The 25,180-nt window shown below is 33.0% G+C and overlaps 1 protein-coding gene across 1 annotated transcript in view; it reads left to right on the top strand.

Moving 5' to 3' along the window:
* Window positions 1-786: 786 nt before the first annotated feature.
* The window catches only part of LOC105398193 (mucin-2), a 62,698-nt gene continuing 38,304 nt past the window's right edge, over window positions 787-25,180 (top strand). Inside the window, exon 1 of the mRNA XM_048625473.1 lies at window positions 787-948. The gene's annotated coding sequence lies outside the window, so the exon portion shown is untranslated. The remainder of the gene's footprint in view (window positions 949-25,180) is intronic.

Genomic DNA, 25,180 nt, shown 5'->3' on the forward strand with positions numbered 1-25,180 from the left:
CCAAGCTGGGACAGATGAGTTTAATTAATATAGACTTAGGCTATCAGTTTTGGCTCGTGTACGATAAAACAATATTTAAAAAATGGCAAAAGAAGGGTGCAGCACTGCATCTCTTGCCTACCTCGCAAGGTTCAAGGCGTGATTGTGTGTGTTTGTTTTGAACCTAATATATCGATATAATATAGTAGTAGGTACCTACCTACGGTTAGCTATGAGTGCAGGCTTGCGTGATGCATTTTCTCCATATAGCCGTTAGGTCTAGAACTTGTTTAGGGCCTGATACGAGTATCAAAGCTGACCTTTCTTAACCTTGGCCTTTAGGGAGAAACCACACACATCTATAGACATTTTCTTCTAACTTTAGAGATACACATAGCGTACTCGTACATAGAAGTAACAAAGTAAAATTTTAGTATGAATGAATATGGGCATTATTTTCTTCTTGTAAAAGAAAGCTATATAATATTATAAATCTCTCCCATCATAAATTTTATCTGTAGGTATATCAGGGAGGAAACCTGCAAATTGTTCTCTTTGTCAAAACTCTGGTCTGCAGAAATTACAATTCGAACCCTAATCTCCGAGCTTTAAGCTAAGCTCATTACAGCTAAGCGCTCCTGACTTGGAGAAGACCCTGACTATGTAGCTAATTCGGTGTCTAAATTCAAAATAATAATAACATAAAACACTGGCAGGTTCGCAGCAACCCTGACGAAAAAGAAGAAAAAATCTCAGCATGCTGCGCCGGCGCATCTTCGCAGCCCTGTCAGAGGCTATATAAGCACTTTCACTGCGCAGGCGCGCGAGTCGCGGGAAGACTCTGCGCGCACTCTGACCCGGCCGGCCGCGCAACACGAACGCTTTTGAATTTGGAACAGTTTTTGTTTTTTTTAATTTTGTTGTAAACGGCCAGTGTGTGGTGACGTTTTGTGTTTTCGCGTGTGCAAGGTGAGTTTTTGTTTTTTTCTAAAATTAGTTTTATACTTAATAATAATTGTCTAATTATTGGATTTATTGATTTTAAATTTTATCACCCTTACCGAAGCTATAGGTACAGTCAATAATAAAAAAGTGGATTTCTTACTGAAAATTAGGCTAAAGGGCCATTATTTTATTTTAGGGACCATTGTCGGTCCCCTACAAAGAAACATTTTTTAAAAATTAAATAATGAAATTCAGGAATATAGCTACCGTCTGTAGCAATTAAATAAGACACCGGTCACAGAAAATATAATGAATTTATGTAAAATACTTTATTTATTTACAAATTACGGTAACTCTGTTGTTGTTTTTGGTAACGCAATTGTTTTTCATACAAAAATTGTCTGTCCCTCGGGGCGAGTCATATGAAACAAGCACAACGTGTGTAAAAAAATATTATGGAAACAATTTTTTTGAATATTATAACGAATATGTCATTATTTAAACTTTACTTCACGGTAATAATCATGATTTTATATGAACATATTATGGGACAATTAATATTCCTGGCCGAGTCCCCAAGCCTAAGCAAAAATACAGCTACACTAGGTTACCCTAGGAAACTCAATCATAAATAAACTTTTTTTCACTTTCTTACACCTAAGATCATTTGAATGGCTGTGTATTTGTATCGGAGTGCGGGAAGGAGAGCGGGACGGATAAAATGACCAAGTCTTTCGGATGAGAGTCCTGGAGAGAAGCGCGTGTATTTATTGTGACGCCACTGAGTTACCGGCGACATACGGTGAGTTTTATAGATATTTATTATTTTATTTCATGCAATATATGTAATAATTAGTAACAATTATGAGGGCATTTTGATATCCCATGTATGTGTATTCATTTAAGTACTAACTTCAAATAGGTTATTGTTTTACAACTGCGTTACCGCTACACTTCGTTACTTTTTCAGTAACGCAGTTGTAGCTATAGTAACTCAGGGGTTTTTCTTATAGTTTTCAGGGATCTGTTACTCAATTTATGGTACAAATATAACATTTGAGCATATTATATTGTTACATTATAACATTTCAGACTCAATGGCGTAAACAGCGGCTGAAAAACAACGGCTTTATAGGCAAAAAAAAAGAGAAATATTTCTTAGTATTAAGTTGTTATATTTTCAGCGATTTTAATATTTGTTATTAAACAAAGAGTTCTGTTAATTTTAGTTTGATAGTTTTTTTCACATTATAATTAGTTTTAATTGAAGAAAGTATACAGATTGTGATTGAAATACCACTGTGTTACCAATTAACCACAGCGTTATCCATTTGTCCCTCGCTTCCTGAGAGTATTCACAAACATTTTAGCTACTCTCTATTAGAAAGAATGTTAAACTAAATATAATAATTATAATTCACCTTATTTAGAGCTATTTCTAAAACCTTGAGCAAAAAATTATGATTATTTTGTCCTTTTTTCGAAAAGTATTGCATTAAAACTTATTGATTGGTAACGCAGTGGGAAACTTTATTATAGAATGAATAACAAAACTGAGAATATTTTGTAATTTAAACTGTTAGATTAATGTTTTTTTTCTTACTTTTTATCTGGTATATGTTTACGAACCAAAATATATGTTCCTAACAATAAAACATAATTTTGTATGAAAGTAACGCAGTAGTATTTTTTTCTCATCGTTCCTCGATTAAACGTCAATAACTTTAAGAAATAGCAAGAAAACATCGCTGCAAATGTATTTAATGAATAATATAAATGTTAATTAACATAAATAAATATTGAAAGGTTAATTAATAAGAAGTTTATTTTTGAAAAAAATATCTGTAAAAGTATGCCAAATTGTACCCAAAATAAAATAATGGCCCTAAAAATACTAGGCATATGCAGTGAAGGCAAGCTAAACGATATTAACATATTTCAACTACTTATGAAGTACTTTTTAGGTTTTTTGAGGTAAGTACATACTTACCTCAAAAATCTGTAAAAAAAACCTATATAAAATCCCAAAATCGCCTCTAAAACCATTGTACTTACGCTTTTCCCGCGCGTATTTCATTCACGATCCAACTACAGCCTGCCGCTACAACTGAAACCGTTAGCTTACGAGAATCTTACGTCTAGTGACGCGTGCGCGTAAATTACAGTACCAGTGTAAGTGATTTTTTAAACACGTGGGATTCAGGAGAATTATGCTTTTAAATCTTTCGTAAGTTATTTTTGTACCTTGTATTTTTTTATTATATTTTGCACAAATTTTACTAAAATACTACTTGATTATACTGTACTAAATAATATACCTACTTATATAATACCTACTTACATTATCATATTCTAAAACCAAAATAAGACGATAGATAGTAAAATTAAAGAATCTTATAGCATCAAAAAACATAATTTTTTAATTTGTCTCTAGGTGAATTTCCTGGTACACGGGGTGGGGTCATTTGAAAAATAAAGAAAGGTCTTCTAAAAGTTTACAGTAGTGAAAGCATGTTTCATTATAATTTTATAAAGCAATTAAGAGATTACTAATTGTTGCGTGAGAAAAATATTTTATGTTTTAACAAAGTTAAAAGGCATAACAAAGGTCGTAATTCGTTGTAGAAAATTGTATGAAGAGTTATTAAAATAGCATAGTATCTTATCTTAATACCTATTAGTTGTCTGAACGAATACATACAGTACATTTCTAGTACTTATAATAAGTATAAAACCTCGACGCTTAGGCTGTATGCGTACAATATTAGTGCGCCATAAAGTTCAAATGGATGCAAAAATATTACACGAGTAAATATGTCAGGCGGGGAAATTATATGATCAGCGCGACTTCAAAATCTACAAAAAATCGCAGTATGCTCAGGCCCTTACTCAAGGTTCTAACAGATCTTTTAGCCGTATAGCTTTTAGTCTATAGATATAGCATAAATCCAGAGTGTAACGAACAGTAGTGTGGAAGGTAACGCGGCCGTCAGCAACGTACTGACATTTGCGGGGATTGATGACCGCCCGCGGCCACGTCGTTAGCTCTTTTACACGAGAGCTCCGATTCTGCTAAATGTATGTTTCACAACGTCAAGTTAAGCACAACTTAAGTACCTATAGCGTAAAGAGCTGTGATTGGTTGATTGTCGTTTGAAGGAGGACATAAGTCCAAGATTTAGATCAGACAGGATTAATCATTCGTTCAGCTTCATAATTTAATTTTATGTTAATCAATTTTCGATTTCCGAAAAATAATGGCAATGAAATTTACTGAAGTGAACGTAGATGTTCAAACAATAAAATCAAAATTCATACAAATAAACACTCATAGAAAAAACTCGCAATAGTCAATTCAAGAACAAGAACGAAAGAAGAAGTAACTGCTGTAATCTCCACGCTTGACAAGCGGGCTGGAGATACCACAAAACACAATATCTGTTTTAAAACAAATATCATCACTTTTTACAAGCAAATAAAATTAATTATGTCGAGTATACTAAATGTGTACTTCCTTCAGATTAAAAATTTATAGCCTCACCGACCTGCACAGGTATTATGGTTAATACGTATAGGTAAATAGCGGAATCGGCCGCAAGGTGAGCTGATGGGAAATGTCATAGAGTGCCCCATCGCAGGTTGCGGACTTGTAACCAGCTAGTGAGCGATGCACGGAGATGATGTTGCCACATGTCGAATATGTCGATACAAGATTACAATTTTATAACTTTAAACATCTTACAAGCTTTGATTCAGATTGATTGGTTCTTGCAATGATTTTGATTGAAGCCTGGATGATGTAGCGGATAGGTAAATTAAATCTTATGATAAAGGTTCGGGTTAAAATATTTATTTAGCGAACAAAATGTGAATATTAATAATTGTATGATGTATGAACCTATAAATCCTCGATTCCATATGAACCACATCCTGTTTTTGAGCCTAGGTTAAAAGAGACAAAAACCAGAGCTGGTCTAGGGTTTGTCACCGTGGTAAAAAGAGCCAATCAGGTTAGTGTCAATAGCTGACTGCTAAGGTGATCTGGCTGTGCCGAAGGTATACAATAAAGTTGATAGATCATTTGGGGTGATTCTTTTCATGCACCCCACTAAAAACGTGTAGTTAAATAATGGTTAAATACTATTTAAAAATATTGTTAAAACACATTCACACGTTAAAAACATGTAATAGTAAGAATAACTAAGCTTATTGTAACAATGTAACACAGATTCAAAATAAACAAATCACCGTTGACAGATAACCCGCTACTGTTACAGTTTAACAATACATCATAAATCACTATAATAGGTATCTAAGTACATAGCTTCGATTACTATAATTCATTTGAATTTCAACTCTATATTGGTGATTGTAAGAGTCATGGCTACAAGGCTCGATAGAGCCTACTTGTTACGATCATTATTGGAACAGTTTAGCTTTAGGCCTTACTACTCGTTAAGGTTGTATCTGAATTCAACCACTTCGTTGTCAGATGCTAAAATAATTATGTTTTAAAGTTTGGCAAGTATTTTGTTTAATTAACTATTAGGTATTTCATTAAAAAAAGTTATTCATCTTTGATTACTACCTACTGATAATAACCGTAGGTATTCCTATAATATTGATCAACACTATTGATCCAAAGTGATTAAAATAAGTAGGTTAATAATGAGATTCAGTTAACTGATATTATAATAACTTATTTCAAGTCCAAAACCTGCACGTACTTTAATAAGATAACTAAAAAACATAACAAAACTGCTGTAACTACAGCACTCTGTCGAATTCGTCCAAACCCTCAACTCATCCATGACAGTACGCCAGCGAACACCTCCATACATCACTCGCCCCATTGTTCCTAACAATAAGGTCTATCATATCTTCCATCTTCTGAGGAATACCGCACATACCTACTTAGTGCATAAATAGGATTCTAGAACAAAACTTCCTTTAAGGGCTCGCTCCTTTGTTAGCTAATTAGTAGTGTACTTGAAGACCCGATTGGTACAGATATCTGATCAGGCTGTATGTCCTAGGATTCCTAAGTGAAAAAAAGTAGAATGGCTCTAGGTGATGGATCCATATGAATCTTAGTCTAGAGATTTTTATTTTGAAATCCTAAATCCGGTCTAGAGAATTAGATATTAAATAATAATCAATAATATATCTTCTTCTTTCATTGCCATTTACATAATGATACGACTATCGCGAGTATATGCCTAACATATTTTATACTAGATTTCGGCGAAGATCAAATGATGAAACCTGCCCTGACATTCAATTCAAATCACCAATAAATTATAACATTTAATCGTTGTATGGTTTACGCAAAAAACAATGGCTTTAACTTCTTTATAATAACGATCCCGTTGTGATGTATGGTCGATTGTGAACAAAACGTATGACCTTAACTGGCTGACCGACATAGAGTATGATTTATCATTTAAAAGTTCATTGCAATAAATACTCACCTCGCTACAAGACCACTTCATCGCTTTTGTTAATAAGCAGCTTCACATTTATGTAGTGAAGATTTACTTACGGTCGTTAATTTAATATTATTAATTTAACATAGAGGTAAGATTATGGTAAAAAAACTAGTGCAATAATATTTTTCATTAATTGTGTGTGTTTTTTTTTATATTTCGCAGTATGTAAGGTCGCACTATGTCAGTAATCTCTGTATCTATCGATTTGGGAATTAATTCACATATAGAATGACACGATATTCATGAGTTTAATTTTATACCGAAATTTCCAGGGAAAAGGTTTTTAAAATAAAGTGCTCACAAAAATCTAGAAAAAATAAAATAATAAGAAACAAAATCTACGGAATTAGTTTAAATCGTAAACATTGCCAAGGTCCACTATTAAGTAACAATATGACAATATTGCAATACTGTGAAAAGAACCTGCTAATCTTTTCGCATACGACCGAAGTTTAAAGACAATTGTCGGAGATAAAAGACAAGAATTAGCATTCAAATGGGTGTAGTAATTAAATCCGGTCTAGAGAATTAGATATTAAATAATAATCAATATCTTCTTCTTACATTGCCATTTACATAATGATACGACTATCGCGAGTATATGCCTAACATATTTTATACTAGATTTCGGCGAAGATCAAATGATGAAACCTGCCCTGACATTCAATTCAAATCACCAATAAATTATAACATTTAATCGTTGTATGGTTTACGCAAAAAACAATGGCTTTAACTTCTTTATAATAACGATCCCGTTGTGATGTATGGTCGATTGTGAACAAAACGTATGACCTTAACTGGCTGACCGACATAGAGTATGATTTATCATTTAAAAGTTCATTGCAATAAATACTCACCTCGCTACAAGACCACTTCATCGCTTTTGTTAATAAGCAGCTTCACATTTATGTAGTGAAGATTTACTTACGGTCGTTAATTTAATATTATTAATTTAACATAGAGGTAAGATTATGGTAAAAAAACTAGTGCAATAATATTTTTCATTAATTGTGTGTGTTTTTTTTTATATTTCGCAGTATGTAAGGTCGCACTATGTCAGTAATCTCTGTATCTATCGATTTGGGAATTAATTCACATATAGAATGACACGATATTCATGAGTTTAATTTTATACCGAAATTTCCAGGGAAAAGGTTTTTAAAATAAAGTGCTCACAAAAATCTAGAAAAAATAAAATAATAAGAAACAAAATCTACGGAATTAGTTTAAATCGTAAACATTGCCAAGGTCCACTATTAAGTAACAATATGACAATATTGCAATACTGTGAAAAGAACCTGCTAATCTTTTCGCATACGACCGAAGTTTAAAGACAATTGTCGGAGATAAAAGACAAGAATTAGCATTCAAATGGGTGTAGTAATTAAATCCGGTCTAGAGAATTAGATATTAAATAATAATCAATATCTTCTTCTTACATTGCCATTTACATAATGATACGACTATCGCGAGTATATGCCTAACATATTTTATACTAGATTTCGGCGAAGATCAAATGATGAAACCTGCCCTGACATTCAATTCAAATCACCAATAAATTATAACATTTAATCGTTGTATGGTTTACGCAAAAAACAATGGCTTTAACTTCTTTATAATAACGATCCCGTTGTGATGTATGGTCGATTGTGAACAAAACGTATGACCTTAACTGGCTGACCGACATAGAGTATGATTTATCATTTAAAAGTTCATTGCAATAAATACTCACCTCGCTACAAGACCACTTCATCGCTTTTGTTAATAAGCAGCTTCACATTTATGTAGTGAGGATTTACTTACGGTCGTTAATTTAATATTATTAATTTAACATAGAGGTAAGATTATGGTAAAAAACTAGTGCAATCATATTTTTCATTAATTGTGTGTGTGTTTTTTTTTATATTTCGCAGTATGTAAGGTCGCACTATGTCAGTAATCTCTGTATCTATCGATTTGAGAATTAATTCACATATAGAATGACACGATGTTCATGAGTTTAATTTTATACCGAAATTTCCAGGGAAAAGGTTTTTTAAAATAAAGTACTCACAAAAATCTAGAAAAAATAAAATAATAAGAAACAAAATCTACGGAATAAACATTGCCAAGGTCCACTATTAAGTAACAATATGACAATATTGCAATACTGTGAAAAGAACCTGCTAATCTTTTCGCATACGACCGAAGTTTAAAGACAATTGTCGGAGATAAAAGACAAGAATTAGCATTCAAATGGGTGTAGTAATTACGCAAACAATACCGGTAAGAAAGTATAGTATTGCGGTCTTTCGACTTACTTTCGTTTTCAGTCAATCCTCAAATTCTCAACCTAGATGACTGCAGATGTAGTCTCTAGCATGGGTAAAGTAAACTGTGATTTAACCGTTTTAATCGCCGACGGATAAAAATAGGTGTTAAAAGTTTAACGAGCTTGTTTATTTGTGTATGTTTGTATACAAACCAAACGGCTGAACCACTTTTCGTTTTGTCTTTTTAGGGTCATAGGTAATGTTACGTAAAACCGTAATAAAAGGGGCTTAAAATTTAAAATAAGATAAATAAAACCTAATCCTAAACCAAGTCCAGTCCTAAATATAGAAGTGGGTATTTATTTCATAAATAAACATAACTATTGAACTTCAAGTCAAATAACCCATTTCAGTAGTAACGAGCATTGTACATAACATAATTGCCTTCCACGGTACAATGTAGATGGTCTGCGTATGATATAAACCATTCTTACATACATTACAATAATAATATGAGCTATGCGTCTGCGCAAGACAATGTAACGTAAGATTTTGTCTCGCGTCGCCTCAATGGGCAATGTAAGGACAATTTTCGTGAGTAAATTTACGCTCAATTAATGTGTTAGGTTAAACCCCAAACGTTAGATCATATTTAAATTATTATGTTTTATTTATTTATTTGATACTTTATTGCACAAATATGAAATATAAGTGTACAAAAGGTGGACTTAATGCTAAAAGCCTTTTCTACCAGCCAACCTACTGGAGGTACAGAAAAACTAGTAGAAAGGTGCAACAAAAAAAAGTGTAAAAGTGCAATTTTCGTGAGTAAATTTACGCTCAATTAATGTGTTAGGTTAAACCCCAAACGTTAGATCATATTTAAATTATTATGTTTTATTTATTTATTTGATACTTTATTGCACAAATATGAAATATAAGTGTACAAAAGGTGGACTTAATGCTAAAAGTCTTTTCTACCAGCCAACCTACTGGAGGTACAGAAAAACTAGTAGAAAGGTGCAACAAAAAAAAAGTAGTTACTAAAGTTGGGGAATCGATTCAAGTGTAAAAAGTTATAGTTGAGTCAATCACGAAGAATAGGTACGAAGAAAATTTTATGGTCGAGTACGAAATACGTTATTATAGCTTAAACGTTTTTTTTATTGGAAATAAAAATAAGTCTTTTAATTATGCCTTAGCATAAAATGCTATTTGTCTTTTGAAAGTACTTTATTCATAAGAGGGTTTAACCTGGCGAAATAACTAGCTAATGGGGTATCACGCTGAATTATGAGCAATACTTAAATAATGTATGCTTAAACTCTTTAAGTAATAACGTGATAAGGTGCGGTTTCTTGAGAAAAGTTCAAGAGCAACCATAGTTTAACCACACATTAAACCTCCTCATCTATTGCTCAATATTTCACCTCGAATAGTAAAATTTATTGCCTTTATTATTATTACATACCTAAATTTATTACGTATCATGTTAATTCATGTTGTTGTTTTTAACTTAAAAATATTGGTTAGTGCTAACTCCAACTATCCGTACATGAAATCTTCAACATATAATTAATTAAGTACAGGTACATGTTTCATTTTCATTATGTTATTAATCACATTAAAATATATGTAAAACGCAGTACTATAAATATTTTTTTGGAAATTCCTGTAAAATTTAATCCAAAATAGTTTGAAATTGATTCAAGTTTTTATCTCATGGGCAATAAATACTTTGCATCTGTTGTCAGCAAATTAATTTAATATTCACCATTCGTTATTAGAATTTTAAAATCATACCGGATCTTGAATTGTCCTTGAACTGTGAAGAGATATTATGTGAAGAATCAAAACCGGTACAGCACTCGCGATTCTTATTCCATCCGTATTCTAGTGTTTAAAGGAAAACTACTACCAAAACCTACCATCTTTAAAAAAAAATAATCTAGAATATATTATTTTCTCAAATATGTTTATTTTAAACGTTTTTAACTCCTCAATTAATGACAGTTTTCAGTCATTGAAAACTTCTATTATCTTTAAAAAGCCAACGCGCATCGCACACGGTCCCCAAGACCCTATCTTTTGGATTTTGAAACAAACATGATAGGTACTTCTATTAAAAATACCTTTAATTAATATACTAGACATTTGTAGCGAGACCATTCTTCCACTTCATTTAGTTAAAGTTGACTAAAACAATTCCGATTTTGTTTTCGTGGATTTAAAAATCGATTAACGCCTCGTTTCAATTATTTATATTATAATAATCAGAATATATCTACAATGTGACCTTGATATACCTGTTATTATAAATTATACTATGATATTTCCTTTAAAAATGATTTATGAAAATGAGGTCACCAAGAGGTCAGATTTGGAAGTATGTCTAATATATATATATATATATAAGTATGATAAATATATTCCTCTGAAAGGGGTACATAAGACACTTGAAATTGACCAAATCGTAAAAGGCTATACCTACCTATTCCATGAAGGTTTCAAAAATGTTCCGACATGTGACGATTACCCTATTTTAGTATATATAGGGTGAGTCTTTCATAAGTGCACATCCGGAAGAATGTCACGGAGCTTTTCATTCTGAACAACTTTTGTTATGGTGACGTTAGGATATTCCCGGAAAAAAAATATCTACTCCCAATACACAGTGTCACGTAAACAACCAATTTTTGTATGGGGGAGCATCTTTTTTTTTCGTTATATCCCAAGGTTTTTATAACGAAAGTTGTTCAGAATGAAGAGCTCTGTAACTTCCGAATATGCACCTATGAAAGACTCTCCCTGTATTGTAGATATATTATTATGTTTATACAGTACACACGCTCATTAAGATATTTATGTATTTTAGTACATAATAGTTACTGGTAGAAAATGCTTTTAGCATTAAATCCACCCTTTGTACACTTATTTATACAGGGTGTCCCAAAAGTCAACGTCATCCCTTAAAGGGCTGATAGGTCAGCTCATGAGAAGCCAGAATATCACAATATGACCTTAGTAAAAACTCGATAATTTTCGAGATATTGACACTTTTATAAATTTGCTGAAAATCGACACCTTGGATCAGTTTTTTGCGTGCCGCCGGTACAAAAATCCATATTGTTAGAATTTGTTTGGTGTTGCATCACCCTGTATAGCCCTGCTATTGATCGCAGTCAAAAAAAATATCGAGTAATGCTGTATGTTTAAAAAAAACACGGTTTTCAAAGTCATAAAAGGTAATCGTATTTTTTTGTAAACAACTTTGACTCTACATACTGTAAAAAAAATATACCACGCAAACCTGGCACCTTATTTGAAAAGATTTCTTATTTAATGCAGTTTCCAAAATGGTAAGAAATGTTGCTATTGTTTCAATTAACAAAAAAGTTATTGCTATTTTAGTACAAAACAACCTCGATGTAAAATTGTTTGAAGGAAATTTATCTGACTGAATTTATTAAGGGTAAGTCATGTTGGAATGAGTAAAAGTAAAATAGGTGGTGGGGTCAGCCGTGGCAACTTAGATGACGCAAAAATAGCTAAGAAAAAACTTACCAAACTCTTATAAAACATATTTTGCGTTTTTTATACCTTATTTAAAAATAACAAACATTTATTGACTTTTATTTTTATTTCTCAAAATTATAAAACCACATTATTATATTAAGTACATAATGAGCAAAAAATAATACTCATTAATGGTCATAATCATAATTATGAGAGTTTGGTTTTGTTGAGCAATAACTTTAAAATAAATAACAAGTAGTTAGAGGTACTGTTAATGACAAACTGATCTGTCCCTTTTTTGGATACTGTGGGTGTACAATGTACACGTGTAAGCGTTTTACTTGTACAATATCACCCATTAGTACTACTCAGGAATGTACGTTACCATGTGCTACATTTATGGGGAATGTGGAGTTGCTATAGTCCACTTTTCTCGAGAAAGATACTCAAAATGCGTTTTTTTTAATTCTGTGACAACGTTGTCTCTTTTCCCACTCCCGGCCACACCACCTATTTTACTTTTACTCATTCCAACATGACTTACCCTTAATACATTCAGTCAGATAAATTTCCTTCAAACAATTTTACATCGAGGTCGTTTTGTACTAAAATAGCAATAACTTTTTTGTTGATTGAAACAATAGCAACGTTTCTTACCATTTTGGAAACTGCATTAAATGAGCAATCTTTTCAAATAAGGTGCCAGGTTTGCGTGGTATATTTTTTTTACAGTATGTAGAGTCAAAGTTGTTTATAAAAAAATACGATTACCTTTTATGACTTTGAAAACCGTGTTTTTTTTAAACATACAGCATTACTCGATATTTTTTTTTACTGCGATCAATAGCAGGGCTATACAGGGTGATGCAACACCAAACAAATTCTAACGTGTCGATTTTCAGCAAATTTATAAAAGTGTCAATATCTCGAAAATTATCGAGTTTTTACTAAGGTCATATTGTGATATTCTGGCCTCTCATGAGCTGACCTATCAGCCCTTTAAGGGATGACGTTGACTTTTGGGACACCCTGTATATTTATGCAATAAAGGATTAAATAAATAAATAAATATTTCTTCAGTTTAACCACCAATAACTAAATAGGTTTTGGTTTGACTCGTACAAATTCTTATTTTCATATACGAAATTGGAGAACAAACGTAATGTAACATAGAACATGATATTTTATAGTAATGTCAAAGTTCGTACAAGCATGGTGTGGCAATGTCCTTATGTAATACATACTCGTACCATCGGGTCAGTGGGCGGGCGATGTTTGAAGATATCGGGTAACTTTACTAGCCCAGGTTATATACTTGAGTGCATAAGCTTATTTGTTGTGGGTCCCCAAGAATTAGGGAATAAACTTGTAATTTTCGCAAAACGATGTGATAAAAGACCAGGTTTAATAAATAGGTATGTCATAGATATTTTTAACATAATATGAGTATTAACTACAGCCAAATCCTTACATAATGACAACTTCAATTCACAATGCATCTGAAATTCAGGTCACGGTAGGAATACTAACTATTGTCTCTAGATTCTACTTGTAACTGACATGGACACACTAAATGAACAATAAAAAATGAAAACTTGATGTTTTATAAAAGGAATGTGATTATTTTTATGTGATAGAGCTCTTTGATAAGCCCTCAATTTGATGAATATTTACAATTTACACGCAAATACACGACTATTATAAACTTTATTATACATCTAGGTATACGGATATAGGTATATTATTGGACTTTTATATTATATTAGTTGACTTTGGTCAAGAATATATTCTTTCTTTCTTTATTACCTTTACTTCAAGTACGGTACCTATTCAAAAACTGCTTCTTGTTCTGAGATAATTTCGTAAAATTGCAAGTTTTAACCTCAAATAGGCTTGAGTAATAACAGGTTAGGGAAGAAAGTCGTTCTGAAGATGTTAGGAGTTATTCAATATTTTAATTGCTGATGATTCGTTGGCTAAACCGACCTGCATCATACAAATGTATTTATTCACCAGTTATTAAGTACTTGTGGATGTGATGTAAGTTGGATTAATAAAGACTTTATGCTTATGACTATTCATTCACTTTACCGTGTACTTACTATATTCTTCCTCTGTGGTCTAGTGGTAGAAGCTTCGCTTCATGACCCAGAGGTCCTGGGTTCGATTCCCGGGTGGGACCATCAATTTGTGTTTCTAAATTGTGGTTCTAAGTTTGGTTAGGACATAGAAGGCTGATCACCTGTTGTCCGAAACAGTGAAACGATCCATGCTGTCGGATGGGCATGTAAAGCAGTCGGTCCTGCGCCTAGCTCTCTCCAGTCGTGTCGGTCAATCCGTCCCATTGGGTTATGAGAGTGATGGAACAGAGAGTGCTCCTGTGTACTGCGCACACACTTGGGCACTATAATCTACTCCTGCGTAGATGGCTGATCTCAATTGAGATTGGCCGCCGTAGCCGAAATTCGGCTAGGAGGACATTATTATTACTATATTCTTTGGTAAAGGCCTTTCAGGTAGCATGATTAAGACCACTTCCAAAGGGAACTACTGCTTTGGCGTCAAATGGACAACTCTTAATGAGAATCTCTACAATATTTGCTTAAAAGACTTATGCAAAAAATCTTTTATTTACCTATCATATAATTAAACACTTGATGTGTATCAGGTATAAATAATTATGATTATGACCATACTTGTCTATAAGGGGCGTATCACATATAATTCAATGTTTTAAAACATCGATGACCTTTCCATATCATTTTGCAATCTCAATTTTTCCCTGTCATGCCCCACGATGCCGCGTCTTCCACTACCCACGTCTGAAACCTGATAACAAATCATCTGTCAAACTAATACCACATGATGTATCATCTGTATCTGATATCAAAGTACACCCACCACATCCTCAGCTATGACCTAAGCTACTTACACACTATTGCATAAAGAAAATTATTACAATAGAGAATTGTACAAAATCACAAATGGATATTTGATTGCGTTTTTGATTTGCGTTGACCACGCTAATCAATGACAATCATTCCAATTTGGTTATACTTACGTATGTAGGCGCCTACAGACACATTAATAATGTGGTTGTAATAGCTTTTTACTGTGTTGTTGTAGATCGTAACGTGACAAAATATGACACAAAATTTATGAGCTTCCTATCAACCAGCAGAAAACTATTTTGATTTCTATTACTTACACTTTCATTTTCGTATCTGTGCAAGTAAAAATAGAGATTTTCAAAATTACAAATGTCGTAGACCAAGATAATAATGACATCTATGGCTGACCTATAGACTAAATACAGGTACAAAAAGCACTGCTTTAAATTGTGAATATCAAACGAACATTTGACCTTTCATCGGGCGAAACTGTACAAAACATGGTATTTGGTGTAATCATAATAGCTTACAAGTATTGACGCAATGAGGCAGCGGCGCTATCAGTGGGTCGATCTTCTATACATTGTCATTAAGTAGGCGAGTTCTCACGGAAGATGGCATACTTTCTGTCTGTACTCCGCGCCGCCACTACAGCACATGCTGAGTGAGGACAGTAAAGATGGTGCTCTCGCTGATAGTAAACATCACTCGCACGCATCTGGACAAAAGTCGGTGCCAAAAATTGGAAAGACTATTATCTGTTTTAAAGCAATGCATTTTACTTGTATTTAAAATTAATGTGAATGTTTTGTCGTGTTGAAAATAAGCTATTTATAAATTTTCACCTTCATAGAAAAAACTGTCCGTTTCTATGCTTGTGTCATTTTTATGCCAAATAATTTCTAAGCTTAACGATACTGCAGTCAATCTCACTGTGATTTTAATGAGTTCTTTGTACCGAAAAATACAAATTGAGGATGGAAATTGTTATTTAATTCGAGAGAGATAACGCGAATGCGGTTTTGCAATACTTCCGATTTAGTGCGGCTTAAAAAAGAACGAGTTTATTTTTTGGTTCAAACAGAAAAAAACAATGTAGTCTAGAGTTAGTATTTGCAGTAATTGAATCTATGTACTCAAGGTACTTTATAGAGTATCCAAAAACTATAATGAATCCTAACCATAATAATTAATACAAATAACATCAAAGGTACCAAGACTAATAAAACTATTTTCCGTCTTCTGAAAATTATAACTGTAAAAGCCTATGTTCGTTTCAAGAATGTCAATCTCCGAATCAGGAATATACAAATTATAATGCAAATACATAATTTAAAGTGCCATTGACATTAAAGAAAGTACTGTCATCCATCAAATCCATTGTTAACTCACGCACATACATTGTCGACAAAAAAAACTACTATTTTTGACCAAAAACGTGTCTTAAGTAAGTCTATTATAATGAATGCTTACGTGAATCCCACGCGTGTGTAAATTGGCACAGGTAGCCAAAGCTTTACATTGAAATATATGGCTTATTTCTAAATATTATAGAGACTATATTTACATACATACTTTTATTATAGTTAATTAGTATCGTTTAATATTATTTTTTATGACATGACACACAAAGCAGATCCATCTTCGGATAATAGAAGGACGCACATAAAGTATTGATTTTAATAACTAATTAATGTCAATACTGCTAATTAAGGTTTTTTCATGGTTAAAAACCGTTCTTATTTATTTTAGATATAGTCTCATATTGGTAATCATTCTCAGTTAAGCGTTCAGACAAACAAATGCTTCAGGAATTTTACACTTAACTTTTGAAATCAGGTAGACCCACTACAAGGCAGTTTATACTATGTAACATAGGAGCTAAGTAGTGTGAGGGTATATATTATTTTAAAACCTATATCATTACTAATTTGGCTTAAATTCGTGTTTATTTTAACATTGACAAATTGACCTAGTGTGCAATCGTATACCGTATTGAAGGTTACATTTAAAATCTATAATTATCATAATAGCTTGGTATTTGTATCGATCGACTCATCCTCAATCATTACATAGCTAAATATAGGGTGAACTGTAATAGAGGCCAAATCATGTTTTGATCTCTAGACAAAGTCATAGATTATAAGATTTCAACCAACTCGGCTTATCTTACTAAGCCCCACTTACACAAACATATTAAATCTAGATTTAGTGTTAAATCTCAATTTAGTGTCAAATTTTATATGGATTGACGTTTCTTAAATCGAGATTTGACACTAAATCTAGATTTAAATGTTTTTGCAAGTGGCCCTGAATTAGCTATCAATGTGACATTCAACTGTTTTAATTTTTATGAAAACTAATCTCTAGATAGCTGAGTTTTGATAAGGTACATAAATATAGGTATATATCATAAAATATATTTATTATTAAATAAATATTAACAGTTATTCTTATTCTTTACTATGACCCAGTCACAATCAGTAATTACATACAAGCTTTCATTATATAACATGGTATGGACCTGTGTACCTCTTTAGAAAACTTATGAATAGTTATAAGTATGACCAAATATCGTTAAACGATACTTATGTTATTGTACTTGCTTAAGATTTGAATACTTGCCTGGTCATGCTTTGTAAACAAACAGGATTATGTTAAAAATAGACATACGTAATACTGAAAAGGTATTTAAAAAAAAAAAAAAACACGCACTCACGCCTTGTACTAATGTACTGCCTTGCGGGGTAGGCCTATTACATTGGGACTAACATAACACTCTGGCGAAAAGTGGGTGCAGCAATGCACCTCTGCCTACCCCGCAAGGGAGTACAAGGTATTTTTGTACAATCTATTTGCGGGATACGGTAAAATATGTCATTTTTGTAATTGTGCTAAGGTACCTATGTCACCGTGGTGAAAGGATAAGCTAGTCAGGGGGGGTATCGCGAAAGTCAAAACGAACTAACATTTACGAAGTACATAGTGTCAAATTTAATACATTTTGAATCCAAAAATCGAGGCCCTGCTGAGTAGTTACTTATTTCCGTATTTCAGCTCATGCTCAGAAAGAAGTACCTACCTATTTGAGTCCTCTACCTGAATAAAAAAAGGGTGCTCCGGACGTATATATCTATAAGGTTCACTTTATACATCACTTGCGCGGAGCTGTACATTGACCTTGATTGATCCACGGTTGCATCTATACACCATTATCCATATAATTATTCGTTTTAATATGAAATATTACAGAATTCATACTGGTAGCATCACAAAGGTCGTTAACCTAGGCCTGTATGTATGTAAGGTACATAATGTCTCTATATGCATATTATGTGGTTGAGTAAATGAGTAGTAAAAGGCTGCGTTCTATCGCATACGCATTTGACTTGGTCCTTGAGGCTTCTGTGATTCTGGAGGGTCACTCTATCAGTTAAGAATCGAATGAACGTGAGCTGTCTTAATCGGTACGTTTAATACAGCGAGTTAGAGTAAAGTTAGTGCAGCAGAAAGCCCTGCAACTTTTTTTGTAAGGTAGAGTGAACTCCCTGAGACGAAATCGCGTATTGTCACACGCACCGTGAGTGGTGCGTTCAACTATTGAAAGTGTCGAAATGACTATTCTAGGACTTTAGTTGGCTCTTATACAGGGTGAAACAGAAGTTGTAAAGTTAAAATTTCCAAAAGTAGTTGAAAAGATGCTCAGACAGAAGTACCTACCTACGATTTGAGTCATCAACCTGAATAAAAAAAGTATAAAACACACACAATTACGAAGCATCACTTATAAACTCTTTACAGCCTAGGTATCGTTTTTCTTTTCTGTAAACGAAACAAATATATTATAAACAATCCCGAGTACGTAATTGATGAAATATGTTTATACACCATTATAGCAAGTAACATTAAGTCCATTAAAGACATAAAGATGAATACAAACATTTATTGACAAGTAATTCGACTGCAGATTTTATCAATTCCTTATTACTATGCAAAACAGTTAGGACTCCGTTTTCTGTGAGCTTTGCCTAGGAGTATTTGTATGAATTTATTAGATAGACGAGTCGTATTGTGAGCCTTATGCTTGTTTGCGAAAACGTATGCGATTTAGCCTTTTCGAAGTATTTCCGTTTCATCTTGTAACAAATATCAAAGCTTACTTATACTTTAATTTATGTGGAAATGAGTTTCCTGTAACATTTATCCATAATTATTATGGTTAATGCTACCAACATAGGTACTAGGAACAATAACCATAAACTGGGTTTAGGTATGTATTTTAGTAGGCACTTGAATTTATTACTTATTTTTATACTTACAGCTTACGCTTAAATACAAGTAAATGTAACATTTTGATACGTTATTTTACCAAGCTCTACCGTTTAGTCATCCATATTGGCAAACGTCCTTCAAATCTTCACTGCGGTATATGAATAATACTATGAGGATGTACCAAGCCTTCGACATACCACGTCTAGATCTCTAGACTTAGGTCATTGAGTCAATAATTACAGTCTGAGCTACGACTGGATTCAAGATGCCGCGTTGCATCATAAACTACCAACACTTGACTTGGGCTCTTAAGAAATGTAAGCTTTTGGCGTAGAAGACATAAAAACTTTAACATTAAACTTTATATTTTATACTAAATCACAAATAGCTGTAAGATATACATAGATAGATATACTATAAGGTACCGTATTCATGTTTACGTATGTAATATAAATATTGCGAGATTCATTCTTCAACACAATTCCGGTACTGAATTGATTCCAAAATACACTACAATATGACAAGTGAAGTCATTTTTTTATTTCATTTTAATAATACCTAAACTACCTTATTGTTTTATTATTTATCGTATAAGCCGTGTATACCAAATTTGTATTGTTATTAGTTTTTTGTGTTGTGTATTCTGATGGCGAATAAACCATTTTTTTCTTTCTTTACCTAAGCTGTGCTGTATGTGTGTAATGGACTATTTATCTTTAGAAAATTATTAAATGTTCTTTATTCTGTTCTCTTTTAGTTTATTTAATTTGAATTCGTTATAATACAATACATAATTATGTAATTTCTAGCCCATATGTAAGCGTATTTAAATTAATACATTGTTTGTCTTTTCCAGGTATGTTTACAATCGTTTCTTTAACATCAGCGGAAACAAAGTAAGTTATTATTAACTTAACTGCACAATTACTGAGGTGCATTACACGTGCGTAGATCTAGAATCATATAGCACGGAACTTCACATTTAATAAAGTTTATATAATTAATTTATAGTCACAATTCAATTCCTATATTTGTACATAAATTAACAACAATATTTTGTATAGCTTTCAAAGTTTGCGAGATGAAGTGGCAGTCAGCTGGTAACATTTGCCTACCTAAAACAAGTAATTGAGTGTAGTGAGGGATGCTTTCTTCAGCCCATGAATATGCAACCATAGCATAGGATCATAGCAAAAGACAATCACAGTACACAGCTGATTGACAGTGAGAATGCAGATCGATCAATTAACCACATCAACGAGCACTTTGTAGATGTTGGTAAAAATCTCGCGGAAAAAGTCCTGTCAAACTCTTCTGTAGCCAACAACCAGGATGAAATAGCATTGGCCAGCTGTTACCTTTCCCAACCTGTATTGCCCTTAGATAACACATCTAATACATTCGTTTTGCTAGACACTGACGAAGATGAGATACGGACTCTAATTAATGGTCTTAAGACTGAGTGTTCAACTGGATGGGACTCTATATCTACCAAGTTCCTGAAGAAGTTCAAACACATCCTTATACCTGTCTTAGTCCATCTATTTAACCAGTGTTTTAGATTAGGTGTTTTTCCCACTGTGCTGAAAAAAGGTGTCGTTGTGCCAATCTACAAGGGTGGTAACAGAGACAGTGTCAACAATTATAGACCAATATCAATTCTGACAGCTTTATCAAAAGTCTTAGAAAAGGCATTGAATAACAGGCTAACTGGTTTCCTTGAAAAGTATCATAAACTATCCGAAAATCAATACGGTTTTTAGACGCGGAAAATCAACGTCAAAAGCAGTACTTGAACAGACTTCGTATATCTCAGGGAAACTAGATGATCATAAAAAACCGATTGCAATCTTCCTGGATCTTGCCAAGGCATTTGACACTGTCTCTGTGCCACTACTTGTGGATAAGCTAAACAACTCTGGTATACGAGGGATTCCTCTGAAACTTTTCTCTGATTATCTCTCATGTAGAACCCAGTGTGCCAAGATCGGTCAGCATGTAAGTAGAGATTTACCGATTTGTTATGGAGTACCACAGGGAAGTATTCTTGGTCCGACGTTGTTTCTCGTCTATTTAAACGAATTATGTTCTCTGGAAATGGGTGGTAGACTAATTGCTTACGCAGATGATACCGCATTATTATTTGCAGGGGATACATGGCAAGACACTTTTGAATCTGCACAGTTAGGGTTAAATAAGGTTTCGCACTGGCTATCTAAAAATGTCCTTACCGTAAATGCCAGCAAAACTAAATATATTACCTTTTCAATAAGAAACTCTACACAACCGGAGTTACTGCATCAACTAATTATCCATGCTCCAAATTGTTCCACTAATGGTACATGTCCCTGTGCTAGTTTGGAAAGATGTTCTATAATCAAATATCTGGGAGTCATTATAGATCACAATCTCTCTTACAGGTCACACATTGAACACCTATGCGGAAGAATTAGGAAGCTGATTTATATTTTTAAAAACTTGAGGCAAATTATGAATATTGACTCACTGATAAGAGTATATTATGCCCTCGGGGAGAGTGTGCTTACTTATTGCATAACGTCCTGGGGTGGAACTCATAAGACTCTCTTCCTCAATTTGGAAATTTCACAAAGGGCGTTATTGAAAGTCATAGATCATAAACCTTATCGTTTTCCTACCGCACTCCTTTATGATTCCCTCAAAGTTTTGACAGTAAGAAAACTATTTCTTTTGGAAACAATTCGGCTTCAACATGAAATCACACCTTTTGACAAAAATATAACGCTGAAACGTAGATCTGATATTGTATGTGATCAAAAAAAGTTTAATACTAAATTCAGTGAGTGTTTCTTCCCCTTTCTCGGTCCTTTTATATATAATCATGTAAACAAGCATCTCAAAATGTATGAATTAAACAATTTTGAGTGCAAACATAAGGTTAAGATATGGCTACTAACGAAGGATTACGACTTCATTGAGTCGTCTTTAAAACCAGTGTGCTAAGAATATAAAATATTTCATTCTATATTTTCAATACTCTATGCAGGTGCAGGCATCATTATACACACACACACACACACACACTCACACACACACTCACATACACCACACACACACACACACACACACCACACACACACACACACACACACACACACACACTCACACACGCACACACACACATTCATATAGTCTGTTTTTCTTTTTCTGTATGATTTACTTTTTAAATCTACGTTAAATTTAAATTTAAGTAACTTATTAAACTAGGTAATTTGTTTTAGCTACCTAAGTCACCAATTAAGGGTTGAGCAATCACTACTTATCCTAAAACTACAGGGCTATGCCCTTTATTAGGGAGTAGGGTCTCATAATTGTTTTGTGTGCAATAACGTGTAGCTACTAAATTAAGTAACATAATTAGAAAACTGTATGTACACACTGATTTGAAAATAAATTTTATTTATTTATTTATTTATTTATTTATTTATTAGGATACCTGCAGACCAGTTCGCTCGATCAAGGCTAGATGGGGAAGAGAGAGGGCAGAGTAATATGGTGCATCGGTCTTAAACCTTTGTCCATCTACAGGCAATTACTGGCTTATCATGATAAGCGCGTTACATCAAAATGATACATGAACATGAAGAGTTTTGGAATCGCTCAATAAAACATGTGTAACTGACTTTCACACTAAGCCCTTAAATCAAATGACCGTATGAGCGACCGTTAAGATTCACCAGTACTTTACTGTTACTGTTGTTGATAAGCATGATTCACTATGAACACGCATGACTAAATGGTGAACAGTATGGTAACAACTGTAGTGATCGAAAGTGCTGGGATGTCAGATTTGAGAGGTCGACCACATCGTCCACATCACATGTGTCAACAATGGTAATGGCGGGCGGCTCCCATCTGGTCAGCTTTGGCTTGTAACGTCAAAATAGCGTTTGTATGTAATTAAAATTAAAATTAAAATTTACATATATTGTGTTGATTTATAAATTTTTGGCACTGTATGTAGCGGTCCTGTAGACCATTCATATACTTTCAGCTTGAAAAAAGCAAATATCTCCGTCCTTGTACTTAAATATTATTCCCATTTGTCATAGAGAAGTTACAGAATGTTTTAGCTATTGAACTGTGTTGTTCCTCTCTATTTAGGAAAAATTTGTTATTTAAACTTTTTTGTAACATTTTTATGAATAAAGGGGTTTGTTTTACTGTCAATACAATTAGTGAACCAAGACATGCAATGTAACATTTTCGAAATCGAAAAACTTAATATATTAATTAATATTGAATATATTACAATATTAGGACATATTCACTAGTAGTCAGTGCGGAATCACCCGAAAGCCTAAGAAGAGATTTGTGCCGCGAAGAGCGAAAGTGATGAGACGTAACTCATTACACACTGTTACATACGGTTACACGCACGCACCGGCGCGCGCACCCACTGACCTTGTGACACGCCGCGGGTGAAACGGATGAACCGATTTTGATGTAACTCTTGATAAAAATATTACCGCTTGAATTTTCGGTATAGTTTTTTTGGGAGCTAACAAAATCACACAACAGTTATAATTCAGCATTAAGAATCTCTTGCGTAAAATTATATCTACCTCATACAGTATTGTAATAAAAACAAAATAATAATTATATATTTTATTTTTTTAAATATTGAATCATCGTTTTTATTTCATGAAAAAATATTATATTATTAAACAAATTATTTTTACAAAATAGCGAATTTCAGTATTCTAGAAACAATATTTTAATATGCTTAATATGACATTAAAATTTGTTGGAACTTGCGCTACGCGTTGATGTCTTTTGTATGGGCAAGGTGCGTAATGTCATTCTCAGTAGCGCATTAAGGTTGAGGTTTCTGTAGATGTGGCACGGGTTATTCTGTAAAAAGATATTACTTGTAAAGTAAATTTTAAAACAGTAACGTCTGAACAAGGCAGTTTGTATTTCTGTAACTTATTGAGCTTTTTGTACTAAAGTCAAATATAGGTAAAGAGTGTTATGATATTAAAAACTATACTAACCAAACAAAGTAATGGCTATTGATTGGTCCTTCTATTAAACATAAGATTGACAGTCAATTGTCCAAACTAACCTAAAAACTGGGAACTCTTGTCTTGAACCAAACACAATACTCATTGTTAATCCGTGGAATACTAATCAACAGTCACTCAATACAATAGGTAAGTTAAATTGCTTACATTTTTACGACTTTTTGATAGTTTCAAATTGTGTATTTTCATTGACATTGATAACTTTATAGCCATGAAACCAATGATATGAATTGTTTATTTATTTACAGCGTTTGATAATATACAACTGTAATAAGTTGAAAGTGAATCAGTTTCCAGTACATTTTAGGTCATCAACAATTAATGTGTTACTATTCAATTCAATTATATATTAATTCGATGGATACTAAACTTGTTATAATATTTTTATATTATCGCTCCTTTATTAGGTGGCGTATTTAACTATTTTTACGACTAATTTTTATTGTAAATCTAGGTGAAAAGGTCACCTCTATGCCGGTTAACGCCTAGGTGCCAAAGTGACAAATTGCCATAAAGATGGACGTGACGAATAAATGAATATTAAAGCCTACGAAATTACTACCAAATAGGTAAGTTGACATTACGAGAGGCTTGCGTACATCTTGAGCAAGAGACGTTGTTAAAATGCAATATTTTGTTTTGTTACTTCATTGATAATTCTATGATCTTTTTATATAAATATCATGCTTTGATTAGTTTTTGCTATATTTGTGTGGCTGTTATCTTGTCATAATTGTTTTTATTAAAGTGACTCCAAGAGTAGTCATTAT

Source organism: Plutella xylostella, chromosome 14, assembly GCF_932276165.1.
Source record: "Plutella xylostella chromosome 14, ilPluXylo3.1, whole genome shotgun sequence".
NCBI lineage: Eukaryota > Metazoa > Arthropoda > Insecta > Lepidoptera > Plutellidae > Plutella > Plutella xylostella.